General features: G+C 45.1%; 1 protein-coding gene across 13 annotated transcripts in view; it reads left to right on the forward strand.

Moving 5' to 3' along the window:
- LOC148026607 (uncharacterized) overlaps positions 1-25,534 on the forward strand; it is a 146,687-nt gene that overhangs the window by 67,115 nt on the left and 54,038 nt on the right. The window lies entirely within an intron of this gene.

The raw sequence follows: 25,534 nt of genomic DNA on the forward strand, positions 1-25,534 counted from the left end.
TTAATGTACATGCGCAAATTGGGCTGAAAAAAACCCAATTTTATCGACATTGAGGCACATTGGACCCCGTGCAATTTGGGGCTTTTGCAGTTTGGGCAAAATTTGTGTAGCATTTGGTCATTTTATGTACATGCAGGTTGAATTCCGTGCAATTTTGGAAATCAACACTTGGTAAAATTTGGGGGTTTTGCTGAAATTGCTCTATTTTGGCAAAACTGGCTTGTCCTATGCATGACAAAGGAAATGCAGATGTGTGTTTGATGCTTTGAGCACAAAATTTTGGGGCTTTTGACCGTTCATGTCAAATTTTATGCTTGTGGGTACATGTACAACAGAAATTGCAGCTGAAATTTTGGGATTTCTCATGTAATGTGATGCATATGCCCTTGGAACAGCTATAATCAGTTGGATAATGCTGTAGCACATGGTTTGGTGCTCCTGAAAATTTAATTACAGATCTGAAATCTGTACTTCTGCGTGGTCATTTATTGCTGATTGGCACTTGTTTGTACCTTTGTCACTTGGGTGACAGTTTGGGCCTGCATTTGCTGGTTTTTTCGTCACATTTGGCTGAAAATCATGGCTGGCAGCAATGACAGCAGTAATCTGATGCACATAAAGAAGCTTGAAGGCGCATATAATTTTGCAGTTTGGCAAAAGCAGTGCTACAATATCCTGTTACAAAAGAAGCAGGCAAAGCCGATCAAAACCAAAGGGGCAAAGCCCGCAGACATGGATCAGGATGATTGGGATGAGTTAAATGAGCTTGCACGCTCAACCATAGAGCTATTGATTTTTGATGCCTTGCTCTTCAACATTGAAGGTTTGGATTCTGCATATACTATATGGACTAGACTGGAAGACTGTATGGACAAAAGAGTGCTGCAAGCAAAGTGTATTGGCTGAAAAAGCTTACGGATTTGCATATGAAAGAAGGTACAGCAATGTCTACTCACTTGAGTGAGTTTAACTCCATTTTCAGTCAGCTGGTTGCCTTGAAGTTCATGATGGATGAGGAATTTAAGGTTACTTTCTTGCTTTGCACTTTACCAGAGAGTTGGGATACATTTAGGACTGCTATGAGCAATTTTAATGTAGTCCTTTTGTATGTTGGTATAGAGAGTGCTCTACTTATGAAAGAGATGAATCGGCAGAACAATGCATCCAGTAAGTCTTCCAGTGCTTTGCATACTAGGGGCAGATCACATCAAAAGGGAAAATATGATGGCAAGGGACGCAGTAAATCACGTGGCAAAGATGTTGAATGCTATCATTGTGGCAAGAAGGGTCACTTTAAACGTGATTGCTACAAACGGAAGAAAGAGAAAGGAAAAGGCAAGAAGACAGATGATAGCAAGGAAGAGAAAAAGGACAGTCAGCCTAAGAAGAGCAGTGTAAAAATTGAAGAGGTGAATGTAGTCACTCATGACAGTGACAGTGGGAGTGATGTACTCTTTGTCTCTTCACACTTTGGTGCACATGCTTTACTTGCAGATACAAATGATGACATGCATACCTGGATTCTTGATTCAGGTGTTTCCTTTCATGTCACCCCTCATCGTGAGTGGTTTTCCGCTTATACAGGGGGTCGACATGGGGTTGTCCATCTTGGGGACAACTATGCATGTGAGATTGCAGGTATTGGCAGTGTGTAGTTACAGTTTCAGCATGGCTCTGTCTTTACACTTCAGCATGTACGGCATGTATCTTAGCTCAAGAAGAGCTTAATTAGCACAGGGCAGCTAGATGATGATGGCTTTCATACCACCTTTGGTGATGGAAAATGGAAGATCTGTAAGGGATCAAGAGTGATTGCTAGAGGTTGCAAGAGTGATACTTTGTATCCACTTCATGTATCTAGTGTGCATGACCATGTTGTTGCCGTGACCGAGCAGCCAAGCGTTTCTTTGTGGCATGGCCGGTTGGGACACATGAGTCAAACAGGAATGAAAGTGCTTTCTCGTTTGGGTTACTTGCCTTGTCTTCGTTATGCTGATTTTGAGCATTGTGATCATTGCATTTATGGCAAACATGCACAGACGTCTCACAAAAAGTCTCTTTCTTTGAAATCTTCTCCTCTAGAGTTAGTACATTCGGATGTGTATTAAATGCGAGGATTATCTTTAGGGGGAAAGAAATATTTTGTCACCTTTGTTGATGATGCTACACGGAAAGTTTTACCTATTCGTAGCAAGGATGAAGTTTTTGACAAGTTTAAAAAATTCTTGGCATTGGTTGAAGATCAGACAGATAAGACACTTAAGTGTCTTCACTCTGACAATGGTGGGGAATATGTGTCCAAGGCCTTTTAGGCATTTTGTGACAGCAAAGGAATAAAGAGGGAGCTCACTGTCCCTCATAATCCGCCCCAAAATGGAGTTCCCGAAGAAGCGTGGTCGGGCAAGCCACCTTCATATGCTCATCTAAAAGTGTTTGACTGCGAGGCTTTTGTTCACATTCGTAAAAAGTTATGCAGCAAACTTGAGCCAAAGTCCTATAAATGCATTTTCCTAGGATATGGTGACAAAGGTGAAATGGGGTATAGATTGTGGGATCTCGAGAAAAGGAAAGCAGTGCGCAGCAATGACGTTATCTTCCGGGAAGATCGCATGCACAAATTGCTCGAAAAGACTCGGGAGGTCCATAGGGTTGTATTTCGGGAAGAAATACCTTTTGCATAGCAAAATGTGCCCGTTGTAGAGCAGCCAATACCTGTTGTAAATGAACCTGTAAATGCAAGAAATGATGCTGGATATGATCAGCCAGCTATTGCCTATGAAAATGAGCCATTACATGTGCAGGAACAACCAGGATAACAAGCTGTTAATGCTGATTTGCAGGCTGAAATGCCAAGACAAGATGCTGAAAATGGAAATTTGCAAGAACAGCCAGTAAACAATGACCATTGGGTTAGGAGATCGTTTAGGGCTACTAGACAACGTGACGGGTTTGTTCCTGGTGTAATTAATGTGGTTGAACATATCATGCTGACAGACTGTGGTGAACCGTCTTGCTTCAAGGAAGCAATGGACAGACATGACAGCAAGAATTGGTATAAAGCCATGCTGTCAGAGATGGAATCTCTTAAAAAAAATGGCACTTGGGACTTGGTGCAGTTGCCTAAAGGGCAGAAAACCCTTCCATGCAAATGGGTTTACAAGATGAAGGTCGCTTTTGGTTCCTTACCAAAGTCAGGAGCATGGAATTGACTTGGATGAGATTTTCTCTCCTGTAGTGAAGATGACTACATTGAGAATCATTTTGGGCTTGGTTGCAGTTGAGGATATGGAGCTCATACAGATGGATGTAAAGATTGCGTTTTTACATGGTGATGTGCATGAAGACATATATATGCAGCAGCCTGAAGGTTTTGTTGAACAAGGGAAACAAAAAATGGTATGTAAACTCAAAACGAGTTTGTATGGGCTGAAACAAGCACCAAGAGAATGGTATCATACGCTTGATACATTCATGCAATCCCAAGGCTTTCATAGAAGTCAAGTGGATCACTGCTTGTACACCAAGAAGGCAGCAGCAGATGGTAGCTTGATTATCTTGGTTTTGTATGTTGATGACATCCTGATTGCTGGCAGGGATACTTATGCCTTGGATTCATTGAAGCAAAGTCTTCATGGCAGCTTTGACATGAAGGATCTTGGTGATGCAAATCACATTCTTGGCATGCGAATACTCAGAGATAGATCGAAAGGCTTACTCTATCTATCTCAGTAGGAGTATATCTCCAAAGTTTTGCAGCGTTTCAATATGGAGGGGGGGAAAACAATTGGGGTTCCATTGCCTCCATACGTGAAAGTTAGTGTAGAAGACAATTCTACATCTGATGATGAGAAGGATGAAATGGCCAAGATACCATATGCTTTAGCTGTTGGCAGTTTGATGTATGCTATGGTTGCTACACGTCGTCCTGACATTGCCTTTGCAGTGGGAGTGGTTAGCAGATACATGGCAATCCTTGGCAAGAAGCATCGGGATGCAATGAAAGATATTATGAGATACCTCAAAGGCACAAGGAGTTGTGCATCTGCTTTGGAAAGCAGAAGGCATCTGTTGTTGGCTTTACGGATGCAGACTATGCTGGTCATGCAGAATGCAGGAAGTTCACTTCTGGGTATGTGTTTACTTTCACAGAAGGAGCAGTCTCTTGGATCTCGAGGGTATAAAAGTGTGTTGCATTGTCTACTACAGAGGTAGAGTATGTAGCTACCACTGAGGCATGCAAGGAGGCTTTATGGCTTTCACGTCTGGTGGGAGAGCTTGGCATCATAGAGTTACTTGTTCTCCATTGTGATAGTCAGAGTGCTATCATGCTAGCGTGGAATGCTGTCTTTCATGCAAAGACAAAGCACATACAGGTGAAGTACCACTTCATTAGAGATGTACTTGACAGCAAAAGCATTGAGCTTGTCAAAGTGCATACAGATGATAACCCTGCAGACCTTCTCATGAAGGGTTTTCTAGCAGAGCGGTTTGCTCATTGCGACAGATGATGGGAGTTGGATACATATATGTATTTTAGCTTTGTACATACCTAGATTTAGCTGATTCTTTTCTCCTCTTAAGGCACATTGCCTTTAGGTGGGAGGTTGTTGGGAATAAAGGCCTCGCGCCTTTTAAATGTGCTCGGGTGTGAACACACCCTTACCACTTGTACTTACACATATATATCTATCTAAAAACCTAAAGGTACACACTCATCATTGTACCTAAAAATGTGCTCACTCTCTACTCTGCTCTCTCGCACTCTCTCTGTCTCTCACTGCACATAACGACTGTTTGCCTCGATCTCCGTGTCTAATTAGTCCCTACAGATAAGAGTCATTGATAAGACAGTAAGAAGGTTGGGAAAGATGAAAACAACAAATAGCATTTTCAAATGATTGAAAAAGAGGTTTTAGGGTTATGTGAGAGAGAGAGAGAGAGAGAGAGAGAGAGAGAGAGAGAGAGAGAGAGAGAGAGAGCGCACAAAATGACCTATGAGTTACAATTGTTTGTATGATGGTACAACTGTTTGAAAATGATAAATGAAAATGTAAAAAAAGTATAAGAAAGCTAAAAGCTATAAGTTAGGGAAACTCTAGCTGACAAATAAAAGAGTTTTAGCTAACACAATCTCATAGGCGTGTAGAGGGCTTGGCTCTAGCTCAGACACTAATCTCTTGTATCTATTTATGGAAGTGTCGTTGATGCATGTTTCATGGTCTAGGAGATCTAGATTGGCCAAGTTGGATGGCTCGATCCCATAGGTTGTGTACATATTCGTGTCTGGGTAGATCCCATCAATTGTGTATATATATAAGTAAGTGGGTGAGGGTCTCCACTACAATACATGTGGTTCCTAGCTCAGCTCTGACGATGTCATGTGGTGCCGATGCCTTGCATCTGATCATCTCGAAAATCATGGATACAAGTGGCCTCTCCATCGATCTCCATCCATTATAATTGTGACTTGATCGACTCCGATGATCCAAACCGACGCCCCATACATGTCCATAAAGCAATGTGGATGTGACTATTGTATCAAAGAGCCACATCTTGGTGCGAGATTCCTAAGACTGCACCTTTGAACACATCCTCTCCAAGCCTCCTAGTGCTATTCACAGGTTCCACTTTTTGAGAGAGAGAGAGAGAGAGAGAGAGAGAGAGAGAGAGAGAGAGAGAGAGAGAGAGAGAGAGAGAGAGAGAAGAAAGAAAGAAAGAAAGGAAGCTATATTAACGTCTACAACAGGCCAAGTTGGCCTATGAGACCAAAATGTTTTATACAAATGTCTGGGAGATTTCAAAAGTCCCAGTGAAGCTACCGTTTATGCTATGTTGAACTAAATTGAGTAGGTACAAAATGATATCTGGACTAGATATAATCTAGAGGTACTCCCAGTGCGGTGTGGAACTGCTCCTGGGGTGTTCATCCTAGGATGTCCCGCATGGGTTGGTCTAGCATGGAGAGACTAAAGCGGCGGGGTAGGGCCCTCCGATGGCGGTGTAGTATCCCTTGTATCTTCGACATGTGTCTTCTGTGGGGACGGGGGCCGGCGGGGCGTGGGCGCCGGGCTTCACCTCTCGCTGTGGCTATTTCTAAGGTGGTCCCCGGGGGTCGGGAGGCCGGTTGGGCTGGTGGGGACTCGGTGGTGGGGAGGGTAGCTGGTATTTGGTAGAAGTTGCTGAGTGTGCGTTGGTTGATGGCTCCTTGTCTTTGCTCCGTGGTTCGTAGGAGGTGGTCTCTGTGGCGTCGTATTTCCAGTAGAAAGAGCCCCAGGCATCTCTGGTCTTTGAATTCCATCACCTTGGAGAGTGGTCCGAATCCTTCGCTGAATAGGCAGTGGAAGCATCCCCGGATTTCGTAGTACACTGGGCATCTACAGATATAGTGTTCCTCTGTCTCTGGCTCGAGATGGCAGAGCTGACAGATTCGGTCTTCTGGGGGGAGGGGGTTGGCCCCGTATCTGCCCGTTTCGACCCGTAGTTGGTGTGAGGACGTGCGGATCTGTCCGATGGCACTTTTGACCCCGTGAGACAGGTGTGTGTCCATGTAGCTTGGGCGGGTGATGAAGCCATCCGGGGAGATGTGCAGGAAGTGTTCTCGGTAGAAAGCCTTCTTGGTTCCTAGTTCCGACATGGGGGTCACCCATGTCGTGGCCGTGTCTGTCTGGATGATATCCATTCTGGTGATGTGATTCACCTCCTCTCGGTTGAGCTCCAGGTGTGGGCAGTCTAGGCTGTATTGTAGTTGGGGGAGGTGGTCCATATGCAGGCCATGGAGCCGTAGCCAGGTCTCTGTTCGGGCATACTAGCACTCAGTGTCCCCTTGTGTTGCTAGTTATTTGGATGACTTCAGGGTGAGTCTGGGGTACCGGTGCCGGGGCAGGTCCCATATTCGGCGCAAGAAGGTCACGGTCTGGAAGAGGGCCTCAGCCACGAGGGGCGGTGCCCCCAGCTCTGTGCGGATGATCTCGTGTGGTACGGAGGGCTTGCTTCGGATCATCCGTGAGATCATACGTATTAAGGGTCTCTCCATCTGCTCCCATCCCTCATAGGTGGCCTCCTCCTTAGGCAGTGTGGCTGATCCTGTGGGGCCCTCCGCGTGTGGTTGAGACTGGACCCCCATATGGGAGCCCCGTACAGGAGGGCTGGTGTGACCAAGGTGTCAAAAAGCTAGAGCTTTGTCCGGGGTTCCTGGAACTGTATGCGGGCACATTGGTTCTCCATTGACCCGAGGGCTACATAGCCTCGGGTTAGTCTATCTTCTGCGGCTTTTCTCAGGGTAAATCTCTGTCCAGAGAATGTAATCCCCAGATAGACGTATCTTTGGACCACGTCCACGGTCTCTCCGCCGTATGTGAAGGGGGGTACTGACCGTCGGAGCCATTGGGTTGACGTATTGAACACTATGACCTTGGTTTTCCCCAGGTTCACAGTTAGGTCTTTGTCTTGGCAGAAGGCCTGTAGTGCGTCCAGTTGGCGCTGTAGCCCTTCGGGTGTGCTGGAGATGAGGACTATGTAAGATAGGTATCAGTGTTCCTCCCAGGCTCGATCCCTCCTCGCCCACTCTATCTATGTACTTTGAGATCTCATCAATGTAGAGGCCAAATAGGGTGGGTGAGAGTGGGCATCCCTGCTTGACTCCGATGGTGCTGGTTATCTCCTTTGACAGCCCTCCTGGTGCCCGAACTCGGCCCGTTACCGATTCGTATAGTGCCAGTATCCCCCATCGCATTTCGGTTGGTACCTCCAGTTCCTGTAGTCTCTGCATGAGCCTCGCTCGTGGGACTGTGTCAAAGGCCTTGCGGAAGTCCACGAAGCAGTAGTACACCCGTCTTCCATGTGCTCTGCCCTCCTCTATGATGGCTCTCAGTGTGAGGATATGGTCAAGGGTGTAGAGCCCCCTCCTAAACCCTGCTTGTCCTGCTGCCCGATGTTGGTGTTGCTCTGCCCACTTGCTCAGCTCGTGGTCCAGTATGGATCCATAGAGCTTGGCTAGTACATGGCCAACCATGACTTTTTGGTAGTTCTCGGGAACCATGGGGTCTCCGGCCTTCAGGATAGGTATTATGGTGTTGGCTGACCAACTGGCAGGGAAGCCTTCGCATAGGGCTCTGTTGAACATGTGTGCTAGGAGAGGTGCCAGTATGTCTCTAGCATGGGTCAAATGCTCTGCTACCAAGCCTTTGTGGTCTTGGGCACGGCCATTTTGGAGTCTATCAATGGTGTTCCAAACCCGCCCCGTGCTGAAGAATATGGATGATCCGGGTCTGCTCCCTGGGGGCCGGGGTAGCTGGGGCTGCTTGGGTACTTGGTATAGTGAGGTTGCATATACGTGCCAAGTGTCCGGGGAGGTGATGGGCGTCTGGGCTCGGGGTTCGTGAAACGCCTTCCATGCCTCTTTGCTGTCCTGTCCTAAGAATAGCTGGTAGAATTTGTGTTCCACTTTGGAGAGGTAGGCTCGTTTCTTCCGTCGCACTAGACGACGGAAGATCAAGCGTGCCTGTTTATGCGTGTGTACTCCCCATGCTTCGTCCTGTTGAAGACGGATCCGGGTTTCCCTGCACTCTGCGTTGTACCAGCTATTCTGTGGGGCATTCTTGTTCGGAGGGGTGGAGTGGGGGGAGGGGGATGTGTGGGGGAAGTATTCGGCAGCCGAGGTGTGTAGTGTGCCCACCAACTGTGCTGTGACTTCCTCCAGGGGTGCGTGGAGGTCCATTTCTTGCAGGCTCCAATAGAGATGGTCGGAGTATGCGCTCGCAGTTAGCCTGGTAAAGTGGTACCTGGGGAATCTTGGGGGGTTGCTTGTTGGGGGGGTTAGGTCATACCTGCAGGTTATGTCAAAATGCAAGTAGGCATGGTAGGTGATATTTTAAAGGACTGGATGTCGGGGATAAGTGATAGAGGGCCGAGGATATAGTCCACTGTGCTTGCTCCTAGTTTCTGTGTGGGTGCTCCATGTGCCCCCTGTCCGATGCAATTGGCCGCGTGCTTGTGTGGGAAGCATGTGAGGGCATCCGACCCGGGCCATCTGTCGAGACCGTTGAGGATGGCTAGTCCGTGTGCCCCCCCTAACGCCAGTAGGTGTTCACCATATTCGGTGCATTCAGCTGTGTCCTGTGATGCCCGGTTGAGTCCTATCTCCTCCGGTGCGATCTCTTTGTACATGTGGTCTTCGCTCTCGAAGAAGGGGGTCTGCCTCTGTGCTGTGCGTGCGTTGAAGTCTCCAGCCAACATGACATCCCCCAAGCTGGAGTAGTGCATGATATCTTCGTATAGTGGTAGGTATGGTGACTCGCCCTTCGGTGGTGCGTATGGAGAGTGTGCTGGTGGGAAATGGCACACCGCCATGTATATGTCTCGGGGGCGATCTGTGTGTATCCGGATCCACATGAACCGGGCTTCCTCATCTTTCCGCATGACTTGCACCATGGGCTGTATCTTCTCCCTGTACAACACAGCCACCCCTCCAGACCCTCGGGTCCCTCCTTTTGTTCGGGCTCTAGGGCGGCCTGCCGTCTCCCATCTATATCCCCTCACTTCTGGTAAGTAGGTGCCTGGGCTTTGGTGGGTTTCTGTGTAGAGGATGATGTCCTTGCCGGTGAAGGTCTCATGGAATAATCCTGCATCTGTTTTCATAGCTCCGTTGCAGTTCCACACTGCAAACCTCAGGTGGGTCTCATAGGCCGCGTCCCGTCATTGGCGCTTATCTGTGATGATGACACGACCATCTATGTATACTGCCAATTTTCCCGCTTTGCGAGCCTCCAGGATCTGTGGCATGCATTCTTTACGGTGTGCCACCTGTGCGGGTGTGAGGTCATCCTCCAGGTAGACTTTTTCCCCTTTTAGAGCTGTCCTTTTAGAGAGGAAGGCTCATCTGGATTCTAAGTTGGCAAATTTGAGGATGAGAGGCCTTCCCCTGGTGAGGTCTTTCCCTACGCGCCATGCATTCTCCACTATTTGAGGGTCCTCTACTCCCAGCTTTTCACATATTTGCTTCGCGTCTGCTAGGGGGCTATCCCCTTCCTTCCATCCGACCACCCGGATGTGGAGCGCTCTAAGCTTTCTCCTTTTCTCCTCCTCTAGTGCTGCATTCACAAACTCCTCCTTCTTTGTTGGTGACTTCTTGGCTACCTCAATCCATTTGGACTTCTCGGCCACTTCGGCTTGTGCTTGTTTCACTATATTCGCCCATGTATTGAGCTCCTTTGTTACTTGTGTCTTCAGCTCGTTGATCTCGGTTTGCACCTTGGTGGGCGTTGTTTCGGTGATTTTTCCTTCCTCCTTCTTGAGTAGGTCCAGCTGATTTCTATATTCATCGAGCTCATGCCTCAGTTCTTCGATCACCCTGTTTCTCTCCTGGAGGGACGTTTCAGTGTCCACCTTCCAGGAGGTGAAGTGTGATGTGATCTTGGCATAGATTTCGTTCTTCCATTCTTGTACTTTCGTGCTTATTTCCTCCTTGATTTGGTGTGCCGTTTCCGCGCACATTGCTGCCATGATTTCCTTGATGTTGCTGATGTCTTGGTCATGCGCCTTGCATACATCTCGGAGGGCCTCCATGCCTTTCCTTGTGTGGTAGTCTGTCACCTTGTCAATGCTGCTTCAAATCGCTGAGTATTTCTCATTTTTCTCCCCTCTTGTGCGGTTGCCTGGTGATGGGGATGTCTTGCTCGAGCCCATCCCTTCCTCAGGGGATGTGTGCATCTGGCTAGTGGCGGTGGTGTGATATGGGTGCCGAGTCCGGGGCGTGAGGGAGTCCTGTAGCAGGGCGGGGGAGAGGGGGGGGGGGGCGGCTGCTACGAAGAGAGGAGGGACGGCGACTGCTCGGACGAGGAGCATGGACACGTGGAGGGGTGGTGTCCGATTGTGTGGGGACTCCGGGTCGGACGAGGGTGGGGACTCGGACGAGGGACTTCCGGTTGTTGGGGACTCGGACAAGGGGGGGTTTAGTCCACGTGGTAGTGTTCGAGTCGGACGAGAGGGCGCCCGATTGTGACTGGACTCGGACGAGGAGTTGGTCGGGGGTTCGGACGAGCGGTTGGGCGAGGAGTGTCGGGGACTCGGACGAGGGGTTTGGGGGCAGCGGCGGACAGGGCAAGCGGGGCAGTGACGGCGGACGGGGCCACTGACGAGAGAGAGAGAGGGAGATGACAGGCGACAGTGACGGGCCAGTGACGAGAGAGAGAGGGGGGGATGACGGGCGACGGTGACGGGAGAGTGACGAGAGAGAGAGAGAGAGAGAGAGAGAGAGAGGGCACTTGGTCGGCTCTTGGAAAGTGGTGCTCCAAAAGGCCCGTTGGCATCCTGTAGGGGACCGCGTGCAGACTAATTCTTTTCAGCTGGAATTGTTGGCAGTATCCAGATTACTTTCATGGGAAGATAAACATCAGCTTAGACCAAGATTTAACCGCATGGCCCGTTTGGGTGTGACTTCGATTGCGGATGCTACCCTTGCTACTCGCAATGTCCTTGCATCGTTTCGGACTGCTAGGAGACTTTTCAGGATCCCGCGCGGATATCGTGATTTATGGGGGAAGCTTTCCTCGGAACTTCAGGGTAGGCAACCCTTTCCTGCCGTGGCTATGGATCGCCCTTGGCAGGACTGGGACCTTGCAGGCCGGTTGAGTCTGGAAAAGGCCTCTACTAATCAGGTGTATCATCTTCTCATTAAAGATCACCAATGGCTTGGTGTGAAAGTTAATACTGTTTGGGGCCTGCGGAAATCACTGTCATGGTGGCAGGCAACGCTGATGGAGGGATGGCAGAATAAGACACCTTTCAAATGCAAGGTCTTTCTGTGGCGGATAATGATTGGTGGTCTTTCTCTTGCCTCGGCCCTTTCCAAGCGTCGAATCTCGAATGGCAATTGCTTCTTCTGCACCACTTCGGCGGAATCGGCCCGACATCGTTTTCTTTCTTGCCTGCTCGCCAAGAATATCTGGTCACTCTTGTCGCAATTCTGGCACGCGGTGGTGGGGTCCTCACTGACTCCTTTCGATTGGGTTTTTGTGCGCCCAAAGTATCCCACACCGCCTCCATTACATATGAAGATCTTATTCCATTTTTTCAGATACTGGGGATGCTGGCACATTTGGACCACCCGAAATGCTTTTCTCTTTGATTCGGCTTCTAATGTACCGCGACATATTGCAAGGCTTAAAGGGCTCTTGCATTGGCAGCTAGATCTCATCAGGCACTCTGACTTGCTCCCTCGGGAGGATTTGCATTCCTGGCATTTGGCAATTGCCTCTGGGTCCTTGCCATGATTGCTGTAACCTTTTAGTACCCTAGTCCGGGGATTTCCCACACGTTGGCCTATGGCCCTCGTGTCTCTTGTACTCGTGTAATCATGTAATCTTGTACTTTTTTCGTAATTAATACAATTACCTTTTACGAAAAAAAAAGAGAGAGAGAGAGAGAGATTAACGTGTACATAAGGCCAATGTAGCCTGAGACAAAATCCAGATTATATCCATGTCTAATGTCATCTCATTAGCAAGGTAAAGATAACATTACAAGTAAGTGGGTGGCCTATGAAACAATACTGAAAATAACTATACGATGGGGCTATACTAGGGTTGAACCATGTGTAGTGTTGTTCCATCGATAGAAAAGAAAAGGAAAGGAAAGGAGAACTAGATCTGATTTAGCCATGTACAAAAGTGTGGTGGAGACTATGGGCTGTAGCTGGTCTCAAGATCTGCACATGATCTCAGCTATGATGTGGTCTCTAGTTGCTTCACTGATATGCCTGGTGGTGAGTTTGCGGTGTCTTGTGATAATGGCTTCAATCCGACTGTGGTGGGGCAAGGCAGAGCCTCGTTGTTTTGCCCTGTTCGCCTCCCATCTTCCCGTCTTCTGCCTTGCCCTGCCCGTCTTTTGCCCTGCTTGCGACTCTCGTCGGTGACCTGTTTCCCGTCTTCTGCCCCGCCTTGTCTTCTGCCTTGCTCTCAACCATTATCCTTGACCTGTTCTAACATTCCCTGGCGCCCTGCTCTGCGTTTGATTGTGTGGGTTTGACGACCTGCTCTAATCCTGGGTAAGACAGACTGAGAGAGAGATTGTAAAGGTTTGTACAAATAGAATGGTAGAGGATAGATTGGCACTGAGGTCCTGAGGTTCAACAGCATACAGAAGGAGACAGATTCAGTTCTGTTGTGAGACAGAAAGCCAGTGTTGGAATTATCTGTGTAATAGGCATAAACTTTAGAAATGGCGAATTTGTAGGAATCTAATGGTATTGATATGGCCTTTCTAGACCAACATATTGAAAATGGGGATGATAAAAACTAGGCGGAATCAGATGGTGATTCGTCAGTTGGAGATTTTGTGCAGTTAATGGAAGGGGATGAGATGGGTAAACGCCGCAAGATGTCGGTCGAAGAACCGGACTTGTATGCCCTGAATTTGCCTTCGCAAAATGTTCATGCTTCGTGTTCTCAGGCTAATGAGTCTTTTTAGTTTATGCTGGCCATTGCCAATCATCTGATGTTAGATCATGCTCAAGCTAATGACCGTAAAGCGAATTCTTTACCAGAAGGGGAACATGTGGTTCAGTTATGGGTGCGGATCTGGTTCTCCAGGAGATTGCTGCCTTCCATGAGAGGGCAGCCATCTTTTACTTCACTAGAAGGACTCCTTTGATCACTAGAATCCATGCTTGGTTGCAATCTATGCTTGCCAATGTGGAGATGAGTCAAGTTGATGCTTCAGGGCATGGGTAGGCTCCATTGGTGGAAGAGATTTATGATGGGCCGAGGGGTTTTTTTGAGGTCCTCTTCCGTCCCTGGAAGTGCGTGCTCATATTATGCAACGTATCATGTTGTTCATGGATGGTCAGTTAGTTCATAGGGTTCCATGGAGGCCTATGGTAGAGTTTTAGGAGGTACTTCGGCAGGCATGTCCAATTTGGGTTGAGGTGGTTGATTTTCCTGCACATCTTTGGTGACTTCTCCCCTTGGTTTTGAGATCTCTGGGTGAGGTGTTGGTGGACCCTTGGTTGGCCTCCCGTAATAGGAATAGGGCCTGTATGCTTTGGGATACAAGGAAATCTTGCTTGACCAAAGTTCATTTTGAGGTTCCAAGAGTGCAAACTTTGGTTTATGAGCTGAAATGGGGCACATTTGCCATACAGTGTTTCAGATGTGGACAATTGGAACATTTCCTTTCAGAATGTGATAGAAGCCAAGAGGTAATGCAACGGTCTATGGATCCTAATTTGGATATGCATGACCATCTTCCCCAGCAGATGGTTCAGCAACCTAAATCTATTCTTGCGCCGATTGTCCAGTAGGGACAAGTAGATGGAAAGAAGGCTGCTTCTCAAGCGGGTACTCAGGGTGCATCGCTTTCGGTGGGTCAGAACTTGGCTCCTCAGGACAATTCTTGGGTTACGGTGGTTTGCCATAATGCTAGACAGGAGCCTCGGTCAACTCCTATTCGCCCAGCTTCGTAGACTATCACTCAGACTTTTCAACACCATAACAACCGCTTCCTTCTTGTACTTCGATTGCCAGTTTACAAAGGGTAGTTTGGTAGATGTGATTCGAAGCGAGATGGAAAGATTTCAGAGTGCCAAAGCAGTTGATGTTGAAGGGAAAGGGAAAGTGGGGATTCAAAAGTTTTCTTTTTTGTGATCCATCATGAGAATTGCTTTATGTGAAAGGTATTTCTTCGGGCAGTAAGCAGTATCGGTTGTGGAAGTTGTGTTAGCCAGTAATTGGGATGTTTATTGTGTTGTGGAGCATAAGCATCATGCTTTGGCATGATCATCTTATGTATATAAGGATTATTTTGTTTTTTTTAGTGGTCGTGTTCCATATAAATCTGGAGTAATGTTGGCCGCCATATCTTCATTGCAACCATCTTTGATTTCTCAGGACCATCGAGGCAGATTTATGATTCTGGAAATCCTATATGAGGGAGAAGTTATATGGATAGTAGGTGTGTATGCTCCCTCTACTACTCGTGAACGTCGTCAGCTTTGGGATGACTTTTATTGCCTTGCCATGGCTTGTCTAGGCTTTGTAATGGGGGATTTTAATGTCTGTACATCTTTGGATCAGACGACTTCACAACACTCTGTTATGGATGGTCCTGAGCGACAGGCTTGGGATGCTCTAGCAGCTGTGTCTTTGAAACAGGACATGTGATCTTGGATGCATCCCTCTCAACCAGGATATACTTATCGTTCCCTTGAGCATCCAAACACATGGGCCAGATTGGATAGGATCTATATTTGTCAAAGTGATTCTTTTCTCCCCGCAGTCATTGATATGTGGATAGAGCGACAGCATGTTTTGTCTGATCACTATCCTTTGATCTTGGAAATGACACACCGTCCTATTCATGCCTATAAGGCTCTCTTGGCTCCTTTGCCTCTTTGTTTCAAACAATCCTTTCTCCTGCAAAATCAGTTTTTGGAATGTATTTAGCAAATAATTGATTCCTTTCGGTCAAGGGTCCTATCAGAGGGGATGGAGGCATGGGCTGTTTTTAGAGATAACCCTTTCCGATTTATGCTATGGAAAAAGAAAGAAAATCATCAGGGCCAGGTGTGGATTTCAGGGCAGCATGTGACTACTCCTAAAAGGGTGGGGGGAGTAGCTCTTTTGGATGTTAATTTTCATATGGCTGCTTTGAGGTTAGCTCTTTTGCAAGCAGTTTGTGTAGAAAATCATCCCTAGACAGATATAGCAAAATCTTTTATAGAAAGGACTGACATTTCTCATGGTAGTACGGTTATTTAGGCTTTTCTCATGGTAGTACGACATGTGCTTAACTCCACAAGATCTATTAAGGTCTCCGAGTCTTTTCTCCTTTCCCATATGATCATCTCTTGGTAGGTGATGTTACATTGTACAATTTGGCGCCTCCCGGATTTTCGAAAGGAGGAGAATTCCCTACTAGGTGAAGTACTGGCTTCCTCCAAATTATTGGATTGGCTTGATAAAGATATGTAGCGTGACAAGTTTAATCGGATGGCTCATTTGGGGTTATAGACAGTCCTGGATGATGTCATTCTTGGGCAGGCCTGTCTTTATTCCTTTCGGCGTATTCGTCAACACTTTCGGGTGCCTAGAGGATATCATAATATTTGGACAGCCATACAGGACAAACTTGGGAGCTACTATCCTTTGCTTGCATTACAACTTTTGTCTCCTTGGCGTGATTGGATGTTTGTGATTCGTGATGATTTCGAGAAAAGGTCAGCTAACCAGATATATCATCGGATGGTGGAGGCCAAGAGATGGGTCACAGATAAGGCTAATAAAGTATGGCATATTCGGGACAGCAAAAAGAAATGGTAGGATAGATTCCTCCAGCTTTGGAAATCTAAGGTTCCGTATTAGGGAAAAGTATTTATGTGGAGGCTACTTATTGGGGCTCTTCCTACTGGGAATGTGTTGCATGCTCGTAAAATCTATGCTGGGCAATGTATCTTCTGTACCACATGTGATGAGACAGTGCTTCATCTTTTTGTCTCTTTCTCTGTTGCATGACAGATTTAGAATTTTGTTTCCAGTGTGTGGATCTCGTTGACCCAGCAACGAATATCACCTCGTTCGTGGATTATGGGAAAGATGACCTCCATGACCTCTTTGAGTTCAGATTATCCGTGCCTTTTCCATTTCGTTAGATGGACAGCCTTGTGGCATATTTGGCGTACTTGGAATGCCTTCATTTTTTATTCAGTATCTGGCATTCATGGTCATATGGCCTGAATCCGGGGTTTAGTGTTGTGGCAAATCTCCTTTGTGGTGTCTACTGATTTGGTTCTTCTTGACATTGCTGCTTCTTGGTTGGATACTGTTGGCTCCACACCAGCTGTTCTTACAGTGTGACATTTCTGTGTTAGAGTCTGTGTAGACTTTCCTTCATGTCTGTTATTTTCAATGCTGACGTGATGGTTTGATGTAAATATTTACTACTTAATTCAATTATCTTCACGAAAAAAAGAGAGAGAGAGAGATGTGTCGGGATTACTTTGCAAGTCTCTTTGGTTCACGACAGGCATGTTCTCCTCAAGTTGCTCATGCTCATGCGATCTTTTGTACCTTGGTTAGAGATCAAGTTCCACAAGACATGCAAGGCACCCTGAAGGGAGATAACTGTGAGGGTGAAGTTATTGAAGTTTTGTTGCATTTGCCTCATGATAAAAGCCCTAGCTAGAATGATATTACAAATGAATTCTTGAAACCCATGCATCTCTTTGGCAAAACGACTAGCAGCCATGTGCCAATAGGTTTGGGATTTTGGCAGCATGCCTTTATCGTGGAAAGAAGGGGTGATTAAGTTGATCCCTAACCTTCCCTTCCCTTTGAAACTTATACATTGGATACTGATTTCCTTGATGGGCACCATGTGTAAGATCTTTGCAAAGATGTTGGCAAATCGTCTTCTTAAACACCTACATGGGCTGGTGCATTCTCATCATATGGTTTTATTAAGGGCGAAAACATTCTGCATAACATCCTGAACTTGCAGATGGCCATAGATTATGCGTGGCGTGCTCTGTGCGATAGGGCTGCCCTACGAGCCCCTCTCCTTTTTTGCACTTGTTACTCACCCCATTCTTTTTATGTTATACATCTTGCTGATATGGGATAGCTGGCTGGTTTCTCTCTCCCTTCACACCAACATTTTGTTGGCCAAGTGCTGGCTGATGATACATTCATGATTCTGAAAGTGGATGCTTCCAATGTTTGCAAAGCTTTAAACGTTTGGGAATTGTTTGGACATGCATTGGGTCTCCGTATTGATGCTGCCAAATCCCCCCTTATTACTTGTACTAGCGCGAATTTGCTAGATTTGGGGTGGCAGGTTGTGGTTGTTCAACAAGGAGACATTGTTAGGCAACTTGGCTATCCCTTGGGTGTTGATATGCAGCCAAAACTCTTGCTTAAATGGATATCTCAAAAATTGGAATTCTAGTTTGTTTATTGGAAATCCCAAGCTTGGCCATTTCATGTGTACCTTAAAGTGGCGCAAACAATTATCCTCCCCATGCTCACTTACTTTTTGCCACTGTTGCCTTGGACTAATGTTGCCTTGAAGGATCTCACTCGGCACTTTTGTTTCATGCTGTGGAAGAAAGATGTTGTACATGCTGGTATATCTTGAATATCCTGGAGCCATGTTTGTATACCAAAATCCATGGGGGGTGGGGCAGTTGTGGATGTCCAGACCCTAATGGCAGCCCTTTGTTGGTCTCCTTTTCAGATGATGTGTGCTGGTCAACCTTCCTAGATTGTTATTACCCATTTCTTTCTTGAGGATCGGGGTCTTTGGTATGGTAATACGAAGGTTTAGGGTTTGTGGTGGGATGTACTTAATGTTAAGCTTAGTTCTCTACATCAACTTTAGTTCTTCTCAACCATTTGGTGTGCTCGTGGAAAATGGTGCTTTGCAAGGTCCAATGGCATCTTGCAAAGGAACGATTGACTAGCAATTCATTGCAAATGGAAATTCTAGCGGTGTCTCGTCTGCTTTCTTGGGAGGATAAAACAGAGGAAAGACCTAAGTTAATCACATGGCTCGCCTTGGATTGGTCTTGGTGGTGGATGCCATCCTCTTGCCTCAAGGCACTTTGATGTCTTTTTGCACCATCAAAAGGGTCTTTCAGGTCCCTCATGGCTTTTGTGATTTGGTGGATGAGGTCTCTAGACTTCTGCAGGATTGTCAACCATTTCATGTCCTTGATTCTAATTGTCCTTTGTGGGATTGCGACATTGCAGGGGTATTTGTGTCTTTAGCCTTTTGTGGTTAATCAAATTTATCATCTCATGATTAGAGATCGCTCGTGGTTGATTGCCAAAGCCAATATACTTTGGCAATTGCATAAATCTAAGCCTAGTGGAAGTTGACAGTGATGGAGGGATGGATCAATAAGACACCACTCAAATGTAAGGTATTCATTTGGAGATTGTTTGTGGGTGGTCTTCCCCTTGCATTGGCTCTTCACTATAGGGGTATCTCCAATGGGAATTGTTTCTTTTGTACCAATGCAGTTGAGTCTTTCTATCCAGTGATTCATCTCGTGTCCTTTTGCTTGGAAAGTTTGGACCTTTCTTTTGACATTTGGCATGTGGTGGTGGGGATTAGAATATGTCATTTTGATTGGGTCTTTGGCAAGGCTAAACATCATGGTCTAGTGCAACCTCATATGAAGATTTTGTTTCACTTCCTTAGATGCTGGGGTTGTTGGCATATTTGGGTCACTCACAATGCCACCTTGGGCATCCAACATCATGTTGCGGAAGGTCAAGGGACTTCTTCATTGGCAGTTTGATCTTATTCAGCATGCTGTTATCTTGACTAGAGATTATTTAGTACCTTGGTGTCAGGCTGTCTCTTTAGTGACCCTACGCTGGCTTTTGTACTTTTTTGTGTACTCTCTTAGTCAGTTAATATAATCGCTCATGAGAGAGAGAGAGAGAGAGAGAGAGAGAGAGAGAGAGAGAGAGAGAGAGAGCATTACGAAAAAAAGAGAGAGAGAGCATCCTTTCCACCCTATTTATAATTTTTCCTAACTTCTCATGTACGTCCTTTCCTTGGAGTGGGGCATGCTGATGAGCACAACCTTCGTTGTCATAGACCATTAGCTAAGCTCCCTATGCAGCCTATACAAGCTGCTAGGTTACCAATGTCATCCACATGGGTATCATGAGGCCCTTTTGGGAGGGGGAGAGACCCGTTCTTTAGTGAGTCATTTTGGGGCTCCCTCTTGAGACATGCTCTAGATGACTTCTTTAAAGTGCACTGCCTAGGCAAACTATCCCTTGTCAAATCCATTAGGACAATGGCTTATCACCAACCTAGGGCCATGAGCTATCCTAATTGCGCACATGTTAGCTATACAACAATAAATTGCCAACGTTTGTCAAGGGAATGAATAAATCTCTAACACCCCCTCTCAAATCCTAGGTAGGGCATAAGGCTCAGGGATTCAGAGTCCCATCGAAGAACAGATTGAGGAAGAGCCTTTGTAAACAAATCTGCCAAGTTGTCCTCATCTTGCAATAGACCATGTCAATGGTCTCATCCAAGATCTTCATCTGAATCAAATGATACTATATCTCAATGTAGTCTCTCTAGGCTTTATCCTTGCCAATCCTTGCATTGAATCATGTGATGAGCCTACTTGGGCTATGTGCCACTGGCATCCCAACAATGGTGGAGCACATGTTACATGCCGACTAAGCTATGTGCCATTGGACAAACAACAATTGTGCCTCTCTGTGCCTTCTCAATCCTCCTTGCAAAGCTTTGTCAATTGGACAAATTAAAAATAGAATTAGAGAAAAAATCTACCATCATTGGTCCTCTTGTGCTCCTTGTTACATCTTGTGAAGGTTTGCCATAGCGAGAGAGTGACAACTCCCTCGGGCCTTCTTCATGCACGTGGTCTTGAATAGTTTGCATGCAATCCATTTAGCCATCATATAAGTGCAGCTGCCAACCATCCATACAAAGTATATTAGATGAGATTTCTCTTTATTGTTCACCTGCATTGATGTGCCTTCCATGTCTACTTGTATTAGAAAATTATTGCTCTAATACTATTGAAACACCCTCATAGAGCTTGCGTACATGGTGTTGAGGAGATGTGCATCTAGCTCACCTTGTAGCCATAGAGAAAAATGGGCTCACCCTCTTGCTTTTCTCTCATCATGAGAATCGATGTTCATACTAGTTGTTATGGGAGCACTAGTTTGTGCTCGAGAGACTAGACTAGATGCAAGATTTGTTACAAGCTTTTTGATTACAAAATAATCCTATATAGGGGCATAAGGTACAATGATAACTTAACAAGATACGGAAACTCCCACAACCGGGGATCGTAGATATAGACAAGATGACTCGATAGGATATGAAGGATTCCACAACTTGGGTCTGTAGGTATGGATATAAGATATTAAAATTATAAGATCTTCCTCGACGAGGATGAACAAGATACAAGATAGTACTAGATAAGATCTCGTACTATGAGATTACAAGGTGACAAGACAATAGGAGTATAATGGAAGACAAGACAAGACTAGATACCATGACTAGGCAAGAACTAGAACTAGAACTAGAACTCGAAGTACTTACTTGGAGGTCTCGACTCCTTAACTAGCATTTGCAAGATTGAGAAGCTCTATGGCGAGCCTCTCCTTTTATAGGTGTTGGAGGGCGGAGATCTTAAAGAATGTTCCATGAAATGCTCCATGATGACATTATCGATGATGCAAGGTGATGAAATAGCATATCTTTTAGAAGATTCTGTGATGATATAGTCGATGATACAAGCGTTGATATGGTATATATTCTAGAAGGTCTATGATGACATGGCACAGGTGGGTTCGCATGGTTGGCTCGAGGATGTCCTATTAAGGGTGCTTTCCTATGGGGTATGGATTCATATGGCATGAGCAAGAATTAATCCGTACACTTGATCATGGCATTTCCATGACATCACCCCCTCCTCTAGCAATGCGTTCCATGAGGAGCGGCTTGGTGGTTTGGTCCAAGTTTCATTGGATTCCTCTTGTAAAATTCTTTAACTTTGAGAGATGCTTCTAGGAGGTATTGTGTAAGTTCCCAAGTGCAATCATTGATGTTATATCCTTTCTAGTGAACAAGGTAAGGTATTCCAATCGACCTCGGGAGATCCTTGGGTCTAAGACATGCTCAAACTCAAATTCTTGGTGATCTTCAATTTGGACAAGTAGTGGGGGATTCGATCTCTTTCCCCCTCAGTGGTGAGCTATGGTATGGCTCGAGCAAGGAAACATGGAAGATTGGGTGGATCTTCATGGTGCTGGGGAGTTAGAGTCGGTAAGCAACTGGGTTGATCTGGGCTACGATAGTGAAGGGCCCAAATCTCTGGTGGTCTAGCTTGATGGAGGGCCTTGTTGTCTGGAGATTATGCTTGAGTAACCATACTTTATCACCGACTTTGTATGCTAGTTGTTGGAGACAATACTAGTCCATATAGTGCTTGTACTGATTCTGAGCCTTTTGGATTTGTTGCTCGAGTTCTTGGCGTATATCTGCTAGGTGTTGAGCTTTATCTTGGGCGGCAAGGTTCTTTACTTGATTGGAGAGATGTACATCCATCCTTGGATACTGGCCATAGTTTGCAAAGAAAACAGTTTGCTTGGTAGATGTATGGATACTATTATTATGAGCAAACTCTACATAGGGCAAGAGCTCAAATCAAGCATTTTGATGGTAGTTGATGGTATAGCGGAGATATTGTTCCAAGACTTGATTTACCCATTCTGTTTGACCATCAGTATGTGGATGATTGGCTGTGGATAACTTAACTTGGACTCCAAGGAGGTTGTAAAGGCTCTTCCAAAAACTAGATATGAATTGGGGACCCTAATCATTGATGATGTTGTCTGGGAGTCCATGCAATCTGAAAATGTGTTTGAGGAAGAGTCTAGCGGTATAGCTGCGCCTGCGACAGTCTTGGTGGTAGGGATGGAACGTGCCATTTTTGTGAATCTATCTACCACAACAAGAATAGAGTCATATTAAAACTCACAAAATGTAGGGAAATTGCAATGTCTAATCTTGAACAAGGCACTCAACATGGGCAGCAAGCTGAAAATGTTGGTGTAGACCAAAATGCAGGTCCTTCTAGGCCTCTTGAAGTTGATGGCCAGTAAGAGGAAGAGGAATTTCATGACTAGTTTAAAGATCAGCTAAGGATAGTAAGTGAAATGTTTGTGCAATTGACAAATGATCCTCGATTTATGCGCGTTTTGAACTCCGCAAAGGAGAGTAGCAAAGGATAGTAAGTGAAATGTTTGTGCAATTGACAAATGATCCTCGATTTATGCGCGTTTTGAGCTCCCCAAAGGAGGGCAGCAAAGGCAAGAATAGAAAATCATCTACAATAGTTTTAGGACAGCAAGACGCATGTAGGAAGAGCAAATGGAGCAGCGTGATGTTCAGAATATGGTTAGTGAGCATAAGCAAGTGATTCCTATGGGGCAATCAATGCATATGAAATGCTAACATGTAAAGTGCCAATCCAATGCTTTTAAGTTTTTGGATAACAAGGCATGCATGCTAATGTGGGTCACCGAGGGTACTTGGGTGGTGGTTTGGTTTTCCAATCAACGATTGGTAATGCTTTAGCCATAGGGATGCAAGAACCAAATGTATTTGATCTGCAGCCAGCTATGCATGATATGCAAGGCTCAATGTATCCGGGTATGGCAAGTGGAATCAAAACCCTGTGTATAGTAACATTGGCATGATGCTTGGGGCATGGGGTAGTATATTTGGCAATGCATATATGCAGCCCATTGTGTTTGGGAGTCATGATGTTAATGCTGGTCATGCAAATGCTCCGTATAGTGTTAGTTATGAGGACAATGTAGCTAGTAATGCGTGTAATATATGGGGAAATGTATCTTAGTATGGTTGGTGGAATGCAATTTCCCGTGTATAGTCACATTGCAATGTTTTAAAGTATGCAAACATGTTTTGTAATGCACTTGGTGCTCATAGCATATTACACACATGAGGGGCTAGTCAGCTGGATGTGATGTTTCATACTAGTTAAGTTAGAATTGTAGTGTGAAAGTATCAAGAATTTTCGAGGGTTGTTAGGTGCGAAAGATACGATAAGATAAAATACGGTACTAATTGGTATCTTAAGATATTATAAGGTACGGTACGCTATTAGTACAAAATAAAAGTTTTCCTTGGTCATTTTGGACTACAGATGATAGAGCACATGTTTAGAGCTAAAATAGCAATGTCACTTAAGTTAATAAGATGAATACAAAAGGGTAACAAGGTAAAACCTGATGTGCAACACGCTACAAGTAGATAAATGCGAGTGTATACATGATACATGATACATCATACAAAAAAGCAAAGTGTAGGGTGGATGGACAGAGAGGCTCTTCATTCTTGTGAGAGAGAGAGAGAAAGAGATATACTGACATCTATATAAGGCCAATGTGGCCTATGGGACAAAATCCAAAGTACATCCATGTTTAATGTCATCTCATCTCAATAAGGTAAAGATAACATTAAAAATAAGTGGGTGGCCTATGAAACCATGCTGAGAATAACTATACAGTCAGACTATACTAGGGTTGAACCATGTGTAGTGTTGTCCTATTAGTAGAAAAGAAAAGAAAAGAAAAGGAGAACCAGATCTAATAGAACCATGTACAAAAATGTAGCGGAGACTAAATATTGTAGTTGATCTCAAGATATGCACATGATCTTAGCTATGATGCGGTCCCTAGTTGCCTCACTAGTATATATATATATATATATATATATATATATATATATATATATATATATATATATATATATATATATATATATATATATATATATAGATAGAGAGAGAGAGAGAGAGAGAGAGAGAGAGAGAGAGAGAGAGAGAGGCTTGGCAGTTTGGGGAGGGAAGGGGGGAGAGAAAGACAAAGAGAGGGAGAGAGAGAGGCTTGAAATTATGAAAATAAACATAAGGCTTGGAAGTTTGAAGATATTGCATTGTCCAATCTTCATGGGAAAAAAGTAGTCTATTTTTTGGTACGAATTGGTACGGATACGTATCGTATGGTACAACACGAACTAGTACATACGTAGTACGAATGCAACTATGTGATTTTCTTGCTCTAGAGGAAAAGAAAGCCTAGAACCTAATGCATGATTTGTGGCATGAAGAGTTAGAGGTAAAGATTCCATGTGCAAATGGATGGAAATGGATGGAGGAGTTTCAGTACTTTCACCTATAATTGATGCAAATAGATGGAGGAGGGTGACATGTCAGATCATCCTTAGTGATGCACTATAGCTTGTCGTGAGGATGTAAAATTTTGTGCTTTGCTTAACATTTGATTAAGTGTTAATCAAATGAGAAAATGTGAGGTGCACATGTGATGTGCAAGTTAGTTATTTCACAATGATGGGTCAAGAACCCTGAGAAGTGGGTGTCAAAGGCAAAAGTTGTAAAAAGTCACGTTAGCCAAGTACTAGGTGGTGCTTGGTGATAGATTTTGGCCTAGAAGATTTTATTAGCCATTTAATATCAGTGGTGACATTAGGAACTAAGCATTAATTAATTAAGTGATAGTAATTTTGGGGCCCACAAGGGCAAGTGATTGCATGTGGGGCTTGTCTTGATGGTGGGTTGTAGTCAATCAGCCATTCACAGTGGTAAAGCATTGAATTTCAACCAATTTTGGGGACGAAACTCTGAAATTTCTCTCTTCAACTTCCTCTCTATACTCTCAGCCAATTCATAGCTTCCCTAAAGAGATCTCAGTCAAGCTGAGGCCCATGAGGGTGCAATTGAAGAATTTTTGCTGCTAAACTCTAATTTACAGCTATCAGCCACTTTGGGAAGAGTGCTTAGAAATTGGGGCCTAGTAACTTGAAATTTAGTAGCTGAAATTTGGGGATTTCAGACAATTTCAAGTGGCCATCTAGGCAACAAAAAGTCTGGGGCAAAATAGTTCTTCCAAGGAGGAAATTGAAGGCCAATCCCCAAGCAAACCAAGGG

This window comes from Lygodium microphyllum, chromosome 13 (genome assembly GCF_053477565.2).
Source record: "Lygodium microphyllum isolate KBCC chromosome 13, Lygodium_microphyllum_v1.1.10, whole genome shotgun sequence".
In the NCBI taxonomy this organism is placed as follows: Eukaryota; Viridiplantae; Streptophyta; class Polypodiopsida; order Schizaeales; family Lygodiaceae; genus Lygodium; species Lygodium microphyllum.